The sequence below is a fragment of the Cibotium barometz genome, chromosome 17 (genome assembly GCF_041138505.1).
Source record: "Cibotium barometz isolate CiBa-2024 chromosome 17, ASM4113850v1, whole genome shotgun sequence".
Taxonomy (NCBI): Eukaryota; Viridiplantae; Streptophyta; class Polypodiopsida; order Cyatheales; family Cibotiaceae; genus Cibotium; species Cibotium barometz.
The window spans coordinates 3,425,407-3,445,903 of record NC_141062.1 but is presented as its reverse complement, the minus strand read 5'-3'; positions in this window follow the sequence as shown (position 1 = coordinate 3,445,903).

Sequence of the window (20,497 nt, the reverse complement as noted above, 5' to 3'; positions counted from 1 at the left end):
TTTTAAAATGTCGCACCTCCTCCTCTCAACCTCAGGCTTTTGAGGAAAGCGTGGATTTTGAGGACCAGACTGCGTGCGCTTGCTCTTGTCGTGTTGTGTCAGCCCCAGATTCTCTCGGTTTCAAGTATTATGCTATTCTACACTACACCACAAATGTTCTCAAAATAAATCACCTAGGTCGTTTACATGTCTCAACAACAAACGGACGTTCAATGTTGAAGGTCCCTTATATTATACTAGTGGCTAGCCCCTAGCCATCTCTGGTGGCGGGCTGAGCTAAGCACACCATTAAAAACGACAACTTCGTGAAGAGATAACCCATCCCCATCCTTGGGACATGAGAGGTTTGGGTACCAGAGAGTAGGCCTTAAATTTGGAGACAATCATGGACCTCTCTCTCTCTCTCTCTCATGTTTATACACGCACACAAAATCTCTTTGCATATACATACACACGTACATCCATACTTTAGGAACTGGCACACATATAAACATATATAACATATATACATACACACATACATCTACAATATCTATCCATATATATTTACATACACACACATATATGCCTACATACAGATACACGTATTTATGTTTTTGTAAATATATATGTTCACATACATATATACATTATATATACGCATTCATACCTATACATCCATATGTACCCATGCATAGAAGCAATCAAGTATACATACATGCATATGCATTTTTAACTTAACCTTATGTAAATGCATATATTTGCACATATATGTGTACATAGACTACCTATACATATGAACAACATCTATCTATTTCACATAGACCACCTATACATATGAACAACATCTATCTATCTCTAGACATACATAAGTACAAACATAGCATACCTGTACCTATACACACACATACTTACTTATTTACACACTCACACACCTATACCCGTGCCTAGTGGCATGACCCATCTCCCTAATGAGCAAGAGTATTCTTGCATGCATAAAAACAAAAGGCTCGTCATGGGGCAAGGAGTTAGTAGAGATAAGCCTTATATTTGAAACCCATTTTGGGCCTCATGGTCCTCAACCTGTAGATAGCAAAGCGGAATATTCTTTAATGTTTAGTGTCTATGCACTGAAAATCTAACTTATTAGGCTTTCCATAGTCTGCAAACATTACATGTACATGAAGCTGATTCGCAATCTTTTGCAATCTCAGCTGGTAAATTCCAAGGAGCCCAAAACTGTCGTTGTTGTAAGTGTCTCGACCATACAAACCTAGCAATAATCTAGGTTCCAAAAAATAAAGATATTCCCTGTTGCAAAAAAAAATCAATAATATTTTTTATTGACATAAAACACAAAAGCTAGTTTTCATAACGTAATACACCTGTGCTCTCTATAGTTAGATTATTAGAGACGATGTTGCTTGTCTTTCCCAAAAACGGCGAGTCTACAATTGAACCATAAAAATTAAATCAATTATGCTAAACAATGATGACTATATTGCGAATGTCAAGAAGGATACCTTCAATATCTTATCCATCCATCTCATTTTCACATCCATGCTAAGCAATATACATGTGATATCAAATCAAGATTTTGAGCTCTCTCTCTCTCTCTCTCTCTCTCTCTCTCTCTCTCTCTCTCTATGGGACATTCAATATTTCAAGTAAAGCAAGAAAAATAAATAAAGCCATTGTAAATGGAAGCAAGTCAAAAGCTAAACATTTGCTTATCCAAATGTTTAAAAAAACAAACATGAACTCATCGAACCCCTATAGCCATATCAACAATTTGAACCATCCCTTGAACAATAGATGGGTCACTTCATATTGTGCATCTGTATGGTGGCTTTACCTCAATGTCAGCCATTTAAACCACACAATGTAAGTAGATTTATATATATCAATTCAATATTACCGACAAGGGTAGCGCCATCATGAGATAAATTGAAGGATATTTGCCATCCAACTCCTATTAAACTTCATGTCTTCACATCACAATAAAATAGTTATCATTCTAAAAGAAACATCAATCAACTTAAAAGTATGCACACTTACAGAAAGACAACATAAGGTAGCACATGTCACATCTCTACAAGCATTCTCCTTTCAAATGCTCACTTGATTAATACAGAGATATCTAGGAATGTAGTCGTGGCCATTTGTAGGCTGCAATATCAATAGCTCACTCTTAACCTTTTGGCTATAGATTATAGTTACATTCTTCTACATGCCATTTGCAATACCTCTTTGTACACAACATTGACTGTGTAGACTTTGTTTGAACCTTCTATGCTGCTTTCATGTTCCATAGTATCCTTTACACACACTTTCACTGCATCAGATCATATAACACGTGACATAGTAACATACAACTATCCATGTGTGAATACTTGTGTGACCAAATGAGTCCTAACACACTCAACGTTTATTCTTGGGACTTATTTATTGACATACCAAAAGCTAGCCTCACAGGAAACTGTCTCCTTCTCATGTCAAAAGGCAAGTCAAGCATAGTTGGTATGAATGTTATCCTGGAAATAAAGACCATGTGTCCAATGTTTATACCTGTAATAATTTTTGCTTCTATCACCTTTGATTGAAATCACTTGCATATCAGTCTTATACCATTGCAAAGCCCCCACCAAGGGTCCAAATTGCGGAGCAGCATGATAGGAGCATTCATCTTTAGAAGCAAGCGGCGAGGTGGATACCCACCACCTAAATTCAGACTATTCAAGTACTCAATTGGGTACATTATTCTGTCATTCTTAGATGATACAATCGTGTCTGCACTGAGGGAGAAGCATGCATAGTCCTCCACTCTTTGAACATCTTTATACACCCATTCAACCAAACTCAAAAGGGAGTTTCCATGGATTAACATTCGTAGTGGAATTACCACTTTACCTTGATTGTTTGGATGGTCTAAAGAGCCATCTCCAAGTCCATTTGACAACTTCTAGTTCTGTATAATCAAATGCACTCTGTCTGACCTGCATGTTTTGGGTGAGCTTTAAAACATTCACATATCTCCAAATATATGACCGGCATAACATTGCATATTAACAATATCCTCACGCGATACCTTAACCACAACTGGTAAGATTTGCCTGAAGTCACCACCAAAGATCATAATTTTTCCACCAAACACAATATCACTTTGCATAATGTCTTTTAATGTCCTATCCAATGCTTCATAGGCATACCGATGCATCATTGGAGCCTCATCCTTAATGATCAACCTTGTAAGCCCTCAACACCTCAGCCAATGGGCTGTTAATAACCTTTGATACCACATGTGCTAGAAGCATTGAGAACCAATGGGATTTTGAAACGTGAGTGTGCTATATGACCATTTGATAGTAAACAATGCAACAATTCCAGACGATGCACATGCCAAAGCAACTTGATTCTCTCCACGTAATCGAGATAGCAAGGTATTATAAAGATATGTTTTGTCTGATCCACCTGGTCCATCAAGGAAAACAATGCAACCATTGTTCAAAGCAACAACCTCAAGGATAGTATCAAATTCTCTTTATTACAACTATCTAGACTCCTTTCCATGGATACAGACAAATTAGCATGTTGAAGTGAATCAAACATCATATCTTCCATCAGCAAACCATTGTTGATGGTAGCAACACTTGATCTATCAAGAATAAGCAACTCTTCAAAATCATGTAGCCATTTACCATATTTTTGTAAGAGCTCTTCCATGTGCAACAGAGCTTGGTTCTTTGCTATAGAAAGACAAACACCAACATCAGCACACCCTCTCTGCAAACTATGAAAAAAATCATCTGAAAGTTTTATGCAAAATTTTCTCTAAAGTTGTCTAGGGGATATAGGCTCACAAAAAACCCTACTGAGCTACTACTTGATGCTTTCTTCTCTTGTGTGAGCTTATAGAAACCAAGATTTTTTTTTCTTACTCAAATGCTCACACTGATCCTCTATCTCGTAAAAGGATGTCAACAATGAACCACTAACTGAATGCTCCACAAAGTGCTTGAACAATGGATTAATGAAATAAGGATTAATGCAAAAAGAAGAAATGAGAATAGAAACCAAGCTAATGAGCGAGCCTAAACACTTGCTAATAATCCAAGCCTTAATGTAAGCTAGGAGAGCTAGACCTAAGCTCTGATACCATGTTGAAAATCATGGATCAAACTCTCCTAATGACAAATGAGATGCTAATCCTACTCTAATGGCAACATACTTAACATGACTAATCTAAGGTGGGTGATACTTAAGTGAACTCATCATGGAGTGAGTAGTGCTTAATGAACTCAAGTACAATTAGGTTACAAGATTGAAACTTGTACTCATAGAGAGACTTGACATTTGTGCAAGTGATATGATTCATTGCTTGAAATGGCCCCTTTTTATATGAGGAGGTACACCTTGGGGCTTGTACAACAATGTGGGATAAATCCCTTTACTCATGTGGCTACATGCTATGATTTGCACTTTCTTGGCTTACTCGACTCACTCCCTACCTTTTCCTTGTGCTCTTTGGCATCACATTTCTCAACAATATACACCTAGCTTACATATACATTGATGACATGCATTTAAATGGATCTATCATATTCCCTAAGGGATCAAATTATAAAAGGGTGGTTTTTTCCATAGGGAGACTAGGGAGTTTCTTGATCTAGGGATTGAACAAAACTGTAAATATATTGGACAATGTCCTCTACAAAAGAAACCAAAAAGACCCATTTGTTAGTGGAGCTTAATAGCATGTAGGTACACATGACATGCTTATCATCACCTTAATAATTATGAAAAGAACACAAACAAGTCCTTGGAAGGATCCAAATCGCCTAAGAAATTATCCATCGCCCTATCTAAAACCTTAGTACCGCCGTTGACAAAGGTGTACCATAAAGAATCCACAGTACATCATCTCAACAACATATGATGGGAGTGTGGTTCTCCATCCACCTACAATATCAACAAGAAGTAAAAATTGGAGAAATCAACAATACCAACGACTCACATGCCCATACTATGCAAACTCAAACACTCACATGCTAAAAACATTCATTGTTTTGGTACAAGCCTGCCAATCACTCGTGATACAGTCAATTGGCTCATTGTTTTGGTACAAACCTGCACATCACTCATGATATAGTCGATTGGCTCATTGTTCACACGAGCCTCTAGTTTAGAATGTTGAGACCTAAACTCCATGTCCCTAGAGGACTGCAATCTGAGCTCATGCATGCAAACAAAGTGATTAAATAGCATATAAGGAGACAAGACCATAAAATGCTGCCATCTACACATAATAAGATGAGACCATATGCACATGAAAATAACTGTTGTCTTTTACGCATGCTAGCTAAAATTTACAGTATAATATTAGTTACAAATTTCATTGCCTAGTTACACATTTGAGAGTGCATAGACCATAGGTACCGCATATGGTGAAGACATATAAAAAAGGATCATGCATAAAAATGAATGTTGAAATGACACTTTCTTTCATTGCATAGTGCAGACACATCAGTGTTGAAATGAGTGAAGAGAAGAACACACAAGAGAGCATCCGTGCATGTAAACTTGTATTTATGTACTGATGAAAAATACCTTCTCTCAGTAGCCCACCGTTTCTTCGCTCCTCTACCCTCCTAAAAAACTTTGAGAATGGTATTTTCTCTATCCATATCCCACAACACATGTATAGATGCTGGAATGTCATTTGATGACATCATACTCTTTTTACCCTTTCTTATCCTAAGGGGAAGCTTTTTGCAATTGGAAAACACAATAGGCTCTTCAACATGCCAAGACTCCTAGAAGGAAAGCATGAAAAGGATAAACAAAACTCAACCCTTTACGTGATTAGAAAATGGAAGTCATTAATTCTTGTTTAGTGGTTTAATCTTGAAAAGCTTGTGTTTTAGAAGTGTTGAAAATAGGGTTGCAGGAATGCACACACACATACACACATTGGAGAAGCTCAAGGAAGCACACAATGAGATGATAGATAGATAGATAATGAATGTGTGTTGTACAAAGATGATAAGTACACCCCAAGATGGGTGTATACTAGCATGGGGGAAAAAACCTCCTAAAGAGGGAAAAAGTGTCTCGACTGGTCCTAGTGTGCTCACACACATCACTACCAAATATGGCTACAAATCTCCCCTTGAGTGATGATGTGAACAATGAGTGAGCTAGCACTGGAAGTACAAAGATGTGCTAGGCTCTTTGGAGTGTGATAGGGAGCCCAGACTAGTCCCTGGAGGAAAGTAAGTTTAAAGCTTTGTGAAAATCTTCAAACTTCTCTCTTAGGAGAGCCTTCGTGAACAAATCTTTCAAATTGTCCTGTGTTGGCACATAATCCAAGATAATTTCCCTTGCAGAGAATCTCTCCCTGACATAATGATAATTAACACAATAATCCAAGATAATTTCCCTTGCAGAGAATCTCTCCCTGATAATTAACACAATAAGACGTACACTCAACTATAATTGTAAACGTTGCCCTATACTTAGCTTCATAACTAGAAGTGGCCACAGTGGGTTTCTTCTTACTGAGCCATGATATACATGAATCACCAAGGCGAAAGAAAAAACCACTTGTGGACATGCGTGTGTCATAAATCTGAGTCTGTAAATGCATGCAGCTATGAACCACCCCCTTGGGATAAAACAACCTAAAGTGCTTGGTGCCCTTAAGGTAATGGAACACTTGTTTGACAGCCTGCTAATGCTTTTTGCCTGGGCTATGCATAAATCTGCTCAATATTGAGACCACATACTGAAGGTCAAGTCTGGCGTTACACAAAAAGATAAGGCATCTAACAGCTTCTTGATATAAGCCAGCATCAAAAGGGTCACTTGCATCTTTAAGACTTAGACATAAATTTGGCTCCATATGTGTAGCTACAGGTTTATAGTCTTCAAGATTGAACCTCTTCAACAATGCATCTATGTATTTTCTCTCTGGAGGAGCAGCATAACAATGCCATCATTATGCTGCCAAAACTCAATGCCCAAATAATAGTGCAACTGTCCAAGATCTGACATCTCAAAAGACCTCTAAATCAGCTCTATAAAAACCAAAATATGATCATCATTAGGGCCTATGAGTAGTATGCCATTAACATATAACATGATGACCAATCAAACATCCTTAGTCCTCTTAATATAGAGGGTACTATCAATTAAGTTGTCGCAAAAACCCTGTCCAACTAAGTATATATGTATCTTTTCGTACCATGCTACTCTGGGAGCCTGCTTAAGACCATATAAAGTTTTCTTCAATCTGCATACTTTTGATTCCTAACCTTTCTAAAAAACCATGAGGTTAAGATGCATAGACCTCCTCATACAAATCTCCATTCAAGAAAGCAATTTTGATATCTAACTGACATACATTCTAACCTTTACGTGCTACTAATGTAATGGTATTCCACATGGTAGTCATATGACATGTGGGTGCAAAGGTTTCACCGTAGTCAATGCCTTTCTCTTACACATAACCCTTTGCAACAAGCCTAGCTTTGTATCTCTTAACATTGGCACTCTATGTTTGAGCTTGTAAACCCATTTTGTACCAAGAGGAAATGTTAACCCTCATTGGACATCTCTCCAGTATCAATGCCTTCCACTGGCAACCTGTTCACTTCATTGGGCCATTGGCATAATAAATGCTAATATCATATATTTTGTGTGCGAACGCCGCTTATCTATGAAAGGCTTGCAAAGGGATTAATTATTGAGATTGCATGTTTAGATTAAGTGTTTATACAAGCCTAGGTGGCCTTGGATAGCCATGGACCTATGTTTTAAGTATGGTTGGCCAAGGTGTGAATGCTTGGGGCCAAGATAAGGGTCAATTTGTATTCTCACCATTCATTCTCTTATGCATAATCAGTAGAGTGCTTTTCTTCTCTACTCTCTTTCTCTCTTGTGTCTTGCTTGCCTAATTCAATTAGAGCTGTTATATGCTCATTGTGTATCTATGAGTGTATGTGTGAGAGAGAGAGATTGAGTGAGAGGAGGGTCGAGTTGTGTTTGGAGTATGGAGGCAGTGGCAGAGTGGAGCTCTCGGGTAATCCTATGGTGGTGCAACCTATGAGGATCCCAAGCACAAGTATTCACGAGATGAGTGACACACCCTACCCCTGCATTTGTGAGCTAGGTCATGGAACATTGGCTTCTGTTGAGCGTTTTATGCTCCCGAGTGTGGTTGGGAAAAGCCCCACAACAAGTGGTTATTTCCTGCATCTTTTCCATGGTGTAAGGGCCTTTCATAAGTGGCACTGCTACTAGTGGGGAATAGCCCCACCGCATATAGCCATAGTGCATTTTGAATGCTTGTGTGTGATACAATTTTGTGAAAATTCTATTTTTTGTCAAGAAAGAAACATAAGAAAAATCTCAAAAATTAGTCTACTATACTACATTATTTATGTTTCTCGTTGCATTTTGTTATTATATTTGTAAACTTGTGTTTAGTTTCAGTCGATTTCTACAAAAACTGTGTGTTTTTCAATTCTGCATTTCATGTTTTAGTTGATTTCTGCATTTTTTGGTTTTTTGCATTTTTTTAATTTTGAAAATGAAAAATAATAAATTGGGCATGAAATTGAATTAATCTAGGTAAACAAACCTCAAAATCAGTTTTCAAGCAGAGGGTTTATTCCAATTTAGACTCTGCACATGAAGCAATTGGAATTGAAACAAAAATTTGGGGAGAATTTGCAAGGCAGATTAAATTATGCATTTTGTAAGTTTTTGCATTTTTGCATTGGTGTAATTAATGCATATTAAGTTAGCTTAATTTCCTTTTAATTTTGGGCCACTAGGTGTTAGAATTCATTGGCTAGCCACATTTAATGCATTATGGCTTTTAGGCCACTAGCCAAAAAATTCCAAAGTCTAAAGATATTTATACCCATTTTCAAGTAAGTTTTGAGTGGCTGGACGCATTTAATGTGTGTAGGCCCAAGGAAAAGATTCTAAGAATACTCTTTTCCAGTGGGTAAACATAAACCATAAACCAAAAAATAAAAGAAGTAAATAGGAAATACTAAATATCAAAAAATAAAAGGGAAAAGGTAAGGTCTGCGGGCAAAAAAAAAAGAAATTAATTTTTTGAAAAGTGCATGCACAAGTTTTCCTAATATATGTTTTAGGCTGTTGTGCAATCATTCTAATGCAACTTGTGTAACACCCCAGAAAATTACATTTTTCCATAGTTGAGCTTCTGTTCACCAAATCAACATGCTACCTTGCACAAGAGAGGGAGAGAAGAAGAGAAAAAGACCATGCAAGGGTTGTTTCGGGGTCTAGCACTTAGCCAATCCTAATGAGGGTTAACTCCCCCATGTGAGGCCGCTAGGGACCCACTCCGATACCACTAGCATCACTCAAGTGGAGCTTTTACAAGCTAGGTAGTGAGCAAAGAGAAAGGGAGACATGGAGAGCTCAACCTCTACCCTATGCCTTCATGTGTGCAAGAGTGATATGAACTCGATATGAGGGAGAAGACAAGAAGAGGGAGAAGAAGAAGCAAAACAAGAAGCCATCACCTACATGGACACAATGGCAATCAAGTAAGCTAGGTAGTGAGCAAAGAGAAAGGGAGCCATGAAGAGCTTAACTTCTACCCTATGCCTTCATGTGTGCAAGAGTGATATGAGGGAGAAGACAACAAGAGGGAGAAGAAGAAGAAAGACAAGAAGCCATCACCTACATGCACACAACAACAATCAAGTAAGCAAGCATAACCCTACATGAGCCTACCACCATAGCCACAAGAGGGTGAGAGAGAGAGAGAGAGAGAGAGAGAGAGAGAGAGAGAGAGAAGGAAAAATCCATTCCGATAATGGGATTATACCTTTTCATATTTCATAACGCACTTATATACATGAGCTCTCTTTTTACAACGGCTGACCGCCCATTTAACAATTGGGGGCCCAAAATTGATTTCTTAGCTCTATGTACACCTAGGCTTATTCTTATGGTTGGTATTACACAAGTCCTAAGCTCGGTCATCCCATACATCTTTTAGTGCGGTTACATAAAAATGAGTTACAGGAAGTGTAACCACGCTTAGAAATAATGTTAACCATTGTGGTTAACATGACCCCCCTCCCTAATTCAGATCTGTCCTCAGAGCTGGTTTACCCAATTTGCAAGAGTGAGAAGGCAGCTCTAATTAGGTTTTGGCAAGGTTGGTAGCTCCGTCGGGAGCTTGGATGCTTCATCGAAGGGAGCAACTGGGTAAAGGGGGGTTGGAGAAGAGAAGGGTTGAGTGGGGGTGCATTGAGGGAGTTTGATGATAAGGGCCGGTGGAGTAGCCGAGGTTGAAAAGACCATGGACGGGGGTTGTATGGTCGTGTGGCTTCATCCTGAGTCTTTACTTTCCCTTTGGCTTTTCCCTTTGGCCTACACAATAGTATTGATGGTGATAATGGAGGCTATCTTGGGCCCCCATTGGAATTTTTATAGTGTTGAGAGTACGGGAGTAGGAACGGTACCTAGATGCACCGATTACCTTCGTGTAATTGTTGAGCTTGTAGGAGAGGTTTAGGGGTGGATCCACCTAGGTAGTTGCGGTGTGTACAAATATCTTCAACATAGCAACAAAGTGCTTAAAGTACATGGAAACCTCTGATTTCTGTTTCAATGGATATACCCAGGTTGGTATGTCTAGAATAATCATCAATGAATGTAGAGGCAGTCCCCAATAGATCATGTGTCCTCATAGGACACATAATCATCAATGAATGTAGAGGCAGTCCCCAATAGATCATGTGTCCTCATAGGACCACATACATCACTTTGTATAAGTTGTAATTTCTAGATAGTTCTAGTTGAAACATCTTTGGGAAATGATGCTCATTGCATTTTTTAAGGATACAAAACATGTTTGATAGGGGCTTCAAGATGTGTAGCTCAGATACCATGTCATGCTAATGAAAACCCAACAAAAGTTTAAGTGACCAAAGCATGCATGCCACAACTAGCATCACCCATTTTCCTTTGTGGCAAAGACTATACATACAACATGCTTTTTTATTTCATATGCATCTATAAAGGCCATGAGACAAAGTACCAAAATCAACAATTGTATTGCCATCGTCGCCTGCGATCATGAACAATACATATGTCATCCACAAACTAAACCACAAAGCTAGCCTTAGTAATGGCAGAGATAGATTAAAAATCTCTTCTTCATCCCTGGTATATATAATACATCTGAGAGGGTGATTGTTCCATGATTTGCAATAGTGAGAATAATTTTACCAACTCCTTTTACATGATATGAGGAGTTGTTTGCATATATAATATTGTTTCCCTATGGAGCATATTCAAAGTGATCAGAACAAGTTGTGATGAGGAGTAATGTGCTTACTAACACCACTATCAAAATACTAGACATGTACATTTGTAGCAGCCATGCATACATCCTTATGCAAAAGGTCAAAACTACATTGCGCAATGAAACCCTAATCATCATGTGCATAGTTTGTAGACTCTTTGTTTCTTTAGATTTTGATGCATCAGCTTACAGCCGTACCCGAGTCTTTCTTTTTCTCCTTCTCCAGCCATGCATCAACTACTATAGCCATACCCGAGTCTTTCTTTTTATCCTTCTCTAGCCGCTTTCTACACTCATTAAATGTAGTGACTAGGTTTCTTACAGTAGTTGCATTTACCCTTTTTCTTTGACGTGTCGTCTTCCTTGTCTGCAAGTTTTTCCAATAACTCTAATTTCGACTTATAACTACCCGAAGGAAAGGATTTACCTTTATCTCTTTGTTGACTGGTATCAAAAGCCTAATCTCTTATACACACATGACAAATCTGTTTTGCTTGGATTTCTCTTCTTGCAAGAGCACAGAAACCAACTCCTCAAACTTCAAGGCATTTGGATTGCCTTTTTTTATGGTAAAATCAAAACTTTGATACGAGTTTAGCAACACATTCAAGAGAGTAGGTACCAATGAACTATCACAATATACTTCATCCAACACTGGCCCGCTCTTCCTTAAAATCCTTGATTTTTGTAAGGAAACTGTCCATAGAGTCTCATTCATATACTCTGACTCTAATTACTTGCATAGATAAGCATCACGTGCTTCATTACAATGACGCAAGTGCATTCCATGCATGTTTAGCATTTCTACATGACCGAATGTAAGGAATTATAATCCTCTTGACTGACAAAGAAAGCAACGCATCGTATCCCTTCCATCCCACTTTGTGAGATCCCACTGCCCCCTCTGTGCACCGGATCCCCGGATGGTAGCAACGGAAGTACCTTCCTCTTGCGCGGGGCAAGGTTTCTCACTCGGGGCCTCTCGAATGTCCGAGCATGAGACTAAGCTGGTGGTCCTTCCAAAAACTGAAACCGGGAAAATTTCCCATGCCCAGAAAGCGGGGACGATTCCACCATTTTTATTTTCTTAACGGATTTTTCTAACGAGGTCAAGATACTGAACTAACCTTCATCTGAATAAACCAGATAGAAGGGAAACTATTACGGATTTTTCTAACGAGGTCAAGATACTGAACTAACCTTCATCTGAATAAGCTAGATAGAAGGGAAACTATTACAGACTTAACTTGAAGGAATCAACGCTTTTTTTTTAATTGAATCAGGCACAGCCGTTGATTTATTCTTTAGAGAAGTCTTTAGGATTCTAATTAACTACTCGAGTTCTAAGCGTATTCCTATTAATCAATTTTATTGTTTTAAAACGCTACTGATTCCAGCCTATGGGTTAGCCCACTAGAATAGTAGAACCAGACAAGTACTCACCCACCCTTAATTGAATGCCTTTCTTAACTTCTGCTTTAGAATACAGATACGAACACACTCCTCTTTAAAAAAATGAAACTCTCATGTGTATTAATCTTGAGTGCCTTCAGATGTGGTGCTATGATAAGTATTTGATACTTTTAAACTTTTCATGGATGATAGCTTTATGGTAGAGGCTAAGGGAAGATTAAATTTTGAATTATTTTCTTGATGACACAGTCCTTTTTTTAATTTTGTATGATTTTCTTTTTATCTTTATTATACGACAAGAATAGGAGGCTCAATGACCAAAAAAAATAAAATAAAATAAATAGTTGAACCAAAATCTCTAGTATTACCAAGGGAAACTTGAAAGTTTACCCTTTCATGATTTTATTGTGATGGAAATTCTAGATTAGCATGCCCATGACCAAGGATATAGGTAAAGTTAGTCAGCTAATAATTAACTTTTGCTTCAACCTATTAGAGCAATCTAAGTAGATTATTACTCTTCCTATAATATATGAGATCATATTTTATGGAGGAGTTGATTTAAATGAATAGATTTATCAGTGGATGGAGAGTGTCCCAGTAGTTAACCATGTTAAGTGTTGTACTTATTATATCATATAGGAAATATCATGAAGTTTATATAGGTAAACTAAATAAAAACCTTTCCTTAAGAAAGAGAGTTTGAGTTTGAGATACTTCTTAGATATTTTTTAGGCAAGAGAACGTTTCTTCAATCATACAAGAAATTGTGGAGGAGCAGAAAAAGCTAAAAGTTTAGAGGAATTACATCAGTGGGGGGACATATAAAATGAATGGATAAGATATGTGTGGTAGGAAGAAATTGTGAGAAATTGGCTAGGATGTTGTGCATGTTTGTGGTGGAGTGGTCTTAAGATAGAGATTCATTATTTTTTCTTGTTAATTTTTATATTTGCATCATTGAAAGCTCCAATGTGAATGAGCAGGTTGGTGTTCTATTTTTCTTCTTTTTTAATAAATTCAAAAAAATAAAAAACATAAGGAACCATTGATTGTGCCAAGAACTTGCATTCCCTTCCTTAGGCAAGGCACAATCAATTTGGGATCAATTGGTGGATAAGTATTATGCACCCAAAATCATAACTTTCAACGTGGGAAGTTCCACATGAAACTGCAGGAAAAACATTCATGCCATGAACATTTTCTGCAACTTCACGTCGCAAATCGCTCGCAAAATCAGTGCCGTAATTAACGCCAAAAAATCACAGGATTGCCTTGCCAAAAATAGGCAACCTTATCCTGACACCTCTGATGCCACGAAGTCTGCCCAAAATTTTTGATCACGTGAAAGTTTAGCAAAACGTTCACACGATGTGAACCTTTTTCTGAAAATCTTCGCGATGTGAAACCTTTTGAAACTGTTCATGACGTGAACTTTTTCTACAAACTCACGGGTTGGCCAAATCCAATGAATAGTCAAAGGCCACAAAGGTCGATAAGGGAGGGAAGCCTACATCAAAGGGAGGGGATCTTACCCAAAAGGCAAAAATCTTTGAGCATGTGAAAGTGCAGAATAACATTCACACCATGAACCTTTTTTTGACTTTTCACGCCATGAACCATTCTCTGCAGTTTTTCATGGCTTCGAAAATAGAACGATAGAATCGGAAGCAAAATCAAATTGGGTCAACAAGTAACTTATCAAATCGTACATGCATGCACTTAAGATCTAGAAAACTCATCGGAGATGATTTTACACGTGACGATAGTGCATCGAATCACCTAGGATCTTCCTATCAAATGTTGAGATATTGAGCTCATCTAGTGAGGTGGTGGTGGACACTGATGACCCGCTGGGGGATAGGCCCCACACTTACACAACTGGCATGGTTGGTGAGATCATGAGTGATATGTGGCCAGTGGGATGACAGGCTGTGTAACAGCCATTCTAGAGACTAGCATAAATCCATTGGTAGATCTTTGTCTGAGATGCTACCTGCCCAATCTACATTTGTGTACCCATATAGCTCCAATGGCACACCTACGGCATAAAACAATGCATAATCAACAGTGGTCCTCAAGTATCAAAGTGTGCATCGCACACTGTCAAGATGTGGTTTGCATGGAACCTGCATAAATTGGCTCTCTAAGCCAATAGTGTAACTCAAATTTGGCTTGTTGATTGTGACATAGATCAATTTCCCCACAATCTTACTGTACATAGTGGGATCCTCCAACACATAACCTGCATCTGCACTAAGCTTACCATTTTGATCTAATGGCACTAAGCTTGCCATTAAAATCATCCATCCCATACTTGGACAACATGCCCAATACATACTGTCTCTGTGAGCCAAATACCCTCAGGTGTGCGAATGACCTCAACTCCTAAAAAGTAGCGCAGATCTCCCAAATTCTTCATCTTAAACTTCCTTTTGAGAAGACTTTTCACATGCTCAATCTCTTCCAGGTTGTCACCCCCAACAATAAGATCATCTACATAAATGGTGATGATCACAATACCCTTATCACTCTTGCGCACATACAAAGAGTGATCTGCATCTTCCATATGAAAACCAATAGTGACAAGATACTCAGCAATCTTGTCATGCCATGCTCGTGGAGCTTGCTTCAACCCATACAAGGCCTTACAAAACTTACATACATACTCTGGGTGACCGGTATCCTCAAAACCTAGTGGCTGATCCATATACACCTCTTCTTTTGCAAGTCACCATGCAAGAACGCAGTTTTTATATCCATCTAATGTAAAAACCAACCTTTAGTTGTGCAGCCATCGCAATCACAAATCTCACAGTTTCCATCTTTGTAACTAGGAAAAATGTCTCCTCATAATAAATCCCATGTGTTTGCGCATATCCTTTGGCTACCAATCTAGCCTTGTACCTGCTTATGCTACCATCACTGTTATGTTTCACTTTATACACCTATTTACAGCCAATAGCTTTCTTGCCTTTAGGGAATGGCACCAAATCCAATTCTCATTTCCATACAATGCATCCATCTCCTCATCCATAGCTTTCTCCCAACACACATTTCCAATAGCCTCATCAAAACATGTGGGTTCCACAACCTGCACAACTTTTGCCATATAAGCATAGTGATGTTGTTGAGAGATGTAATCACGGTGTTGTGTGTATGTGGGAAAGCACCCTAGAGGTGCAAGATATTGTGGCAAGATAAGAATGCCACATGTAATATTGAATGGTGTGTGAGTGTACCAAAAGAGTGGAAAAGGAGTTGCCACATGGATAATGATGTGTAAAGTGGGATAAAGGTAGAAAGCCTATATCATTGTATGGATCACTTGAGATATGCAATAGAATTGAGTGTTGAGTGTGCAATCTCTCTCTCTCTAGTTATGGAGTTCTTAGTGTGGTATAATCCACCCTTATGTTGCTTAATCTATGTCTTTCACCATGATCAATCCCATTTTAGGATTGTTTAACATGGTATCAGCGCTTGGGTGGGCTCTTGGTCATGGTGAATATTTATGTATAGTTTTTTTCTTAGTTATGAGTTCTTTGATTAAGCATTATTTTCAGTTATTATGAAAAAAAAATATGCACATATTATCATTTGGATTTGCATTTGTAAGGATTTGAGAGAGATTTGGAGCTGCCATTCTCAAGTTTGTGAGGAGATTTGCAACAAGGAGGTTGCATAGAAGCTTCCCAAGAGAGTTGCGAATGGGAGTTTTGTAACATGGAAAGCCTACTCATCATCAAAGAAGCTGGAAATGGAGATTTCAGCAAGTATGAAGGCTATGGAGTCTTCGATGTTAACAAGGAAGCTACCAAGAAGATTGTGGAGCTAATTTGTGAAGTTTTTGCCTCATTTCAGTTTTGATTGAGCATGGATTTGCTCAAGTTAGACGGGTTGCTTTGTGATGGGATGGTCAATCCCATGGTTCTTTGCTTGTGGATAAAGAGGGGAGAAGGTGCATGGTTTCTTTGTTATGGGCAAGCAAGTTTCAGCTCATTTGGAAGTCCATGTATGTGCATCAAGTAGAGGATGCACTCGTGAATGTTGCTCAAAGATGATGAGCATCATTGTTTGGTAAAGGCCATTGGATTCTCTCACAATTGCACCTAAGAGGTTTTCTCATTGGGAGAAACATGATGGAAGCAACCTTAATTCATGCAAATGGAAGAGCATGTGCTTTCAAAGGCCATGTAGATGGTCAAGACCTCATGCAAGAGGTCAAGGAGGCAAAGCATTGCAGCAAAGTGGAGTTGCATACATAGAGAACTTAGCACTCAGCATGGGAGCTCATGATGGCCATATTATTGGCTGGAAAATTAATTATGATGGCAAATCAATAGTAGCAATGATAAGCTACATGGTTAAAGACAAAGATAGTCATTGGCAAAGGTAGTCAATGGTAGTCTGTAATGAAAACTTGGAAGCTTCAATTTCAAGCAAGAACATAAAAAGAAAGCTCGAAGGCCACCACTGGAGGAGGCAACGCCAATGTGGAAGCAGCATAAAAGAAGTGAACTATGAGTGAGAGATGTCGAGTAGCAGCAGCAAAGATGTAGTATAGGCACCTTGGGGCGGACGGGTCTGAAAGTGAGCGTGTTGTCGTACGTGGGTGAGCTTCAGGTAGCAACTGGATTTGGAGGGTGTGAAGACGCTGATGAGAGCAAGTGAAGAGAGTATGGCATCAAATTCTTTGACAATGAATAGGTGTACGCATTTTGGCAAGGCAGAGGAACTAATGGGGCAGGCCATCAAGGAGCAAGGCTGGAAGCACTCCGATGTCGTCATCTCCATCGAGCTTGTACGCAAAGCCATAGTAGACCCTAACAAAGATGCTCTTCAACCACCAACACCATATTAGGGAATTTGGGAAAATCCATATATTTTGGAAATCACGAAATTGTGGACATGAAATTAATTATGGTAAATTCTATTTTGATAATTTCATTAAATTTGGTTATCATATATTGTAAGGAGCTTATCTTTTAGAACATGTAAAATAGTGATAATTCCTTGCAATTCCAATTTAAATACAATTCTTTGCAATACTGAAGGGCAAGGTTGATCGAATGCATATAGGTGGTGTTTATAAACATCGATGTTAATGGAACACAATTTTACTTGAGCTACTCTATTTTTCTGAATTTAAAAAAAAAACAATGAACCTAACATACACTATCAACCTTCAAAATAACTATATGCTTAATTCCATTATTGGAGACATTCCACATTGTGTCTCTAGCCTTGAAGTTCATCACATCCTTCTGATCGCTACAAACTCCCTTGAGCTTTTGGTGGAATCTTGACCCTGTGCGGGATTTTTTGATTCCTTGTGACCCATGAAAATACTACTGAGTCCACAAGTTCCCAACGAGCACGATCTTTCTTGTTGCATTCTACCTTTTACACATCGGTGTGCCCAATACTGTATTAAGACTTTCTTGTAGATCTCAGATGACCTATTCACAACAATATTGCTTTGAGCTACACCTAGCCAAATTGGATAGATTGGTTGTGCCGGCCAGACAAGAACAAAGTCCCCCTTTTTAACATCAATCATAGGTTGAAATGCTTCCTTAGGTCTCTTGCTTAGAGGACCACAGTAGTGACCGTCAAATTCTTCTAGACCTAAGAAGTGATCATCATCATTTTCATTGACATCAGTTATGTCCTCTCCATGTGTGTGGCTAGAATCTTTCATATTGACCACCATCCTGGACATTTGGTTTGCCTAGCTTCTCAATCATGTTTTTCCACTACTCAATCACCGGATTGATATACTTACTGAAAGGTGCATCTGGTCCTTGCACTTCTATCCACCTTTGCCAATATTTTATGTAATCTTTGATGCCCTTTATCACTTCCAAGTTATCTTTGATGTACTCAGACATTGAAACCATACATGGATCTCCAATTGGCAATATTGGGTTCTCCTCATTATCCTTCTTCCATAGTTCAATGCCACCTTCTTTTGGCAACCATTCAATGGATTTTGGATGTACCTTATACTGCATCACTAGTACTTTATCCTGCACATAGAATCTAAATTGAAGTGGCCTTGAGTGTCCCACTAATCCATCCTAGCCATCCAATAAGTATCCATCCTAGCCATCCAATAAGTATCCATCAATGTATCCCTTGAAGTCTGGAACTTGTGTCATCAGGAATGGTGTTGGAGCTCAAATTTGGCATTGCTTAAAAATATTCATCAAATGTGGGATTGTGAATGTTTGGTTGGTCCTCAACTTCTCAGAAAACCTACTAAACATTGCATCAATATCTTCATGTGTATGGCCGACCATTTAAAAGCCCAATTGGACCATCTTGAATACCCCTATAGCAACCAACAATGAAAGATATGCAAACAAATACGGATTCCTGTTCTCTGAGATGCACAATTATCTAACTGCAACATCAAGTTTTCTGGCAACCTCCTAAAATCATTTTTTGGTTCAACAATTCACCATTGTGATGCAGAAACCACTTCAGAATCATGTAGAGACACCACATTGCTGGAGGCTTCATGGTGATCGAGTGCCTTTCTAGAATTCAATGTATTCAATAATGTGCTATTGGACCTTGGCATTCCATCATATGCAAGGTCTCCATATTCATGCTTTTCATATCTTTCCAAATTTCTAAAACACAAGAAAGTGACCCAATTATGAAATTAGGGTCTGATGGCCATAGGCCAATAGCAAAGTGTCCATAATTTCCCTGTCCATGCCCATGAGTTATCATGCCTGTCTCAATGACACAGGTAATTGTGTTGCCTTATCTGTTTCCTTGGAGCGCACCTTCAATCTTGGGATGGCTGTCTTCTTTTGATCCATCCTGTCATGAATTATGCACAAATATTTTTGACGATTTAATTGTGAGCTCAAGTGCCATGCATAATACAAATTTCTACAACTTAGTTGTTGTAATATGTGGGTTTTTTGTTGTCGCATTAGCCTATTTTGTTCTTCTTTTGGCACTTAGTGGCACCCAATTGATCTTTGATGCCACTCCATATAGTGCATTTTGAGAACTCACTTGTCTTGAATAGGCTTACATGTTTGAGCTCTATATTCCAAATCCTATCAAATGTGGACGTGGACATCTCTTTTTGATTTAGTTGCTTCAATGTCATATTTACTTCATTCAAAATGTCCACTTGCTTATAAACATCACGTATCACAAGTTGTGTCTCCCTTGAGCCATTTGTTAATGTCATGCTCTTGTGGGGGGGCATCTGCTCAGCATTGTTTTGCACAAAATTTGGTATTATTACCTTACCTAACTTAGTATGATCCCATGCTTTTCTGATAATTCCTTTGTTTCCATGCATAGATCTACGCATGCCATTCTCAAATTGACCCCTGTGTATCGATAATATGATGTAGTTAGAATTCCATGCATCTCATACCATGCCATGCTACATATCTCGACACCATTAAATGTGAACCTGTATCGCCTTATTCCCACTTCATCCACATGGCATGCGATGTCCATGGAGTCATACACATAGTCTGTGCAAGCCTGTAAGCTACGCCCCCAATAATCTCTTCGTAGGGCCAACAATGCATCGCGGTTTGCTAATTGGCAGCATTTGTTTCCATATAACAGTCAATGGTAGACACTTGCGAGCATTGTTCTTTTAGGAGCTCCTGTAGTTGTGTACTCCTTGGCTTTCCTCTTTACCATACAACACCTTCTATTTTTAGTTAGGAACTTATCAATCATTGCATACAAATTGGATGT